Raw genomic sequence first — 3,489 nt, forward strand, 5'->3', positions numbered from 1 at the left:
GGTTAAGTTCCTAAAGAGTTCTCAGACAGTATGGGTATGCTGTGTCCTGTGAGGAAGTTTGCCCTTTACCTTCAAGTTTCACTTGCTGTCATTCGGATTAGGGTTGGGGTTAGGTTTGGATGCAAAATAGAAATGATTTCTAAAAGAGTGGAGCTGTCTTCCGTCTTGTGTATAGTTCTGCAGTGAGCCGTGCAGGGCTGGTGTGGCAGCTCCGTGGTGACGGGGGCCAAGGAGGCTTTCATTTGTTGTTCAGCCACGAATAATGTCCATTCCCACCGTCACCTCACGGTTCAGAGTGCCTGCTGGAACTCTAACCATTACATTGCAATTCCAGTCATAAGGACACCAGGAAATAAATACTCTGCCTTTCCTTAAAGGACACTTTCTAAAAGTTACACATACAACTGTTTGTACAATTTCGTCACACAGAAGGGGGTTCTGGTGACCTAGTGCACAGGGAATGATGCTGCTCACCTCACACGAAGGCAGGGTCAGTCTCTGGCAGTGTGGGTCCACCGAGGGCCCCTCACGAGAAGGATGCATACGACTCACAACCTCCCTTGGAAATCCACTGTAGAGTCAGTTATGCGTCAGTTCCAACTTGACAGCAATTAATTATTTTTAAAGTCATATAGTCATGTAGCTAGACATTATTGTAATTATTCCTAAAGCCATATTGTCAGCTAAAAAAAAGGGTGGGGGGGGGAAATCAGTATTTTTGTAGCCAAAGCAAAGCCAAACAGAACAGAGAGTGGGAGCCAGCTAACAGTCCTAAGACGGCTTCTTCTCCAAGATCCTCCATGGCAAAGAGCCGTGTTCAGCTTTTGCTTCAACCATCACATTAGTCATTGCGTTTGGTGAACCAGGAAGGTAAGAGTTCATCATGACTCTTGGGTCTTTCTCTTTTAAAAGCTCTTTCAGTGGTGTTTCTGCAAGTGATGAAGAAATCTTTCACTGAGTGAACTGGTGAGTTGACAGCAGGTGGTGCTCATCTCCTCTCACACCCCGGGAGCTGACACCGACTGAGACCTCTGTGTGCCCATGACCTTGGCCCTTGGTGTCCTGCTGCCACTGTCCTCCTTCTGAGCCACCACCCCCAATGCTGCTAGACTTCCTGAATGCCCCATTAGTAAGCCCCTCCTCCCGATGAGATGAGAGAGGAATTCCTTAGCCTGGCGTAGACCCTTCACTGCTGGGCCCAGCCTTCTGTCCTCACCCCAGTTGGACCCCAGCCCTGCTGCCCGCTGCCCCTTGAGCAGCCTGTGTCTGGCCTGTGCACACACTGTCTCAGTGCCTTGCATGGACCTGTCACACTGTTTCTGACTGCCAGAGCCTTGGCCACTACCTCACGATGGTCCTCTCACACGAAACTGCCTCGACTTCCTCATCCTCACAGCTGACTACAGACCAGACCACTGTGGCCGACGGGGTTTCCTGGGTTGATTTTCAGAAGTGGATCACCAGGCCTTTCGTTCTAGTCTCATTAGAAGTTCTCTGCTGAAACCGGTTTGGCGCCACAGCAAACACATGAAAGGTCAAATGGTGACCGCATGTGAGGTGCAGAGGCTGGAACCCAGATCTCTGGTACAGAAGATGAAATACTGACTGCCTGTTGCTCTAAAGGGCAGCTCTGATGGCCCAGTCAGTGGGGAGTTGCGCTGCTCCCCCAAAGGCCTCACTTTTTCTGCTGGTTCGAGTCCACCAGCTGCTCATATGGGAGAAAGATGGGCAATCTCCTCCCATATGATCTACAGCCTCGGAAACCAGGTGCAGAGAAATCAGCTATGATGATTCTAACTAGACAACAGTGAGGGAATCACGCCCAAACCAGCTCATCTCTTTACACACAGAAAGGGAAAGAGTGAGAAGTGAAAAAAGTGATATATAAAAGCAGAGTAAAGAGGACATAAGAGAGCAGAGAATGCTTCACTGGTGATAGTTCCCAACGCTCTGAACCTTTCTTTGTGCCCTCCCACTACGGTGTCTCTTGTCTCAGAGTTAGAGAACATGCTTTATCAGGCTGCCCGCACGTCCAGGGTGGAGAAGTGACACAGCATTAAGCTTCCAAAGCCAAGCACACGATCTCTGTCAGATGTCAGAGGCAAGAGGAAGAAGCAGTTGGATTCCTCTTGGTGAGGGGAAGTGAGACAGGAGGCTTCAGTGGGCCAGGAAGTGAACAAGGGCAGTCTTTACCAGCAGCTCCATTCTCCAGCCTTCTGCTCACCCACTGCATGCCAGGCCGAGCCAGGGAGTGGGGTGATGGAAGGGGCAGAGGGCAAAGAGAAATGGGATCTGTGGTAGATGATGCATTGAAGGTGAAGGACGGTGACGAAGGTTGGCTTTGCTGGAGGACTTCTGGGACTCTGAATAAGTGAGATATAAAAGCAGCGTAAAGAAGACATAAGATATGCACACCCATGTTTACTGTAGCTTTGTTCGCAATAGCAAAGAGCTGGAAACAACCCAAGTGCCCATCAACAAATGAATGGATAGAGAAGCTGTGGTATAGTCACACAATGGAATACTATGCCGTATTGAAAAGCAAGTTACTCATGACCTATTATGCTAAGTGGATGACCTAGAGGACATTATGCTGAGTGAAATATCTCAAGTCACAGAGGACAAATATTGCTTAGGGGCACTACTATAAAACAGGACATCAGGGTTGAAGGAAGACGGAGAAGAAGGGGAGGAATGATATATACTGCATTGCAACAGATGAGGGAGAGAAGTGTTTAAAAGATATATATGATTAGGTATTATTGTTATGACTGGAGTCCAGAATGAAGGCTGCACAGTGCAGTGGGCTTGGGGGGAGGGATTATATAACACTGAAAGAGTCTTTCTTTTACTTATTAAGGAGGAAAGTGAATTAGGGGGGCAGGGGGTGGGCAGGGAGAAAAGTGCAACAATGAATGACTGGAAACCCTAAGTCTCTGTAAACTTTCATTAAAATTAATTTTTTAAAAAAGGAAGACATAAGATAGTAGAGGAAGATTGAAAAAAATCTGTAAAGCATTAGAGAAATGAAAGAGGGGTAGCCTGCACAAGCAGCTGCGAGGGGTACCCCCAGAATTGCAAGTTGAAGTTGAACTGCCTTAGAGAAATAAAAGTCGATCTGAGAGTAAAAGAAGACCGACAAGACATCGTAACTCCAGGAGGGGATGCTGAATGTCTTATGATGCCCATTCTTCCTATGCTAAAGTTTGAACAATTCTAAGCAAAAAAGCAATAGAATTATTATATTTTTTAACAGGATAAAATGAGACCAAGTGGTGCACTGGATTAAGCACTAGGCTGCCAACCTAACGGTGGGTGGGTTTCTAACCTGCCAGCCGCTCTGTGGGAGGAGGGCAAGGCAGGCTGCTTCTGTGGAGATTTACAGCCTCTGGGAACAGTTGTGGGCATGTCTAGTCTGTCCTACAGGGTGGTTTGGAGTTGGAATCGACTTTGCTGTAATAATGGGGTTTGACAAAATTATCTGATGGA

Source organism: Elephantulus edwardii, unplaced genomic scaffold (genome assembly GCF_000299155.1).
Source record: "Elephantulus edwardii isolate Elephantulus edwardi_28Jun2011 unplaced genomic scaffold, EleEdw1.0 scaffold00004, whole genome shotgun sequence".
Classification (NCBI taxonomy): Eukaryota; Metazoa; Chordata; class Mammalia; order Macroscelidea; family Macroscelididae; genus Elephantulus; species Elephantulus edwardii.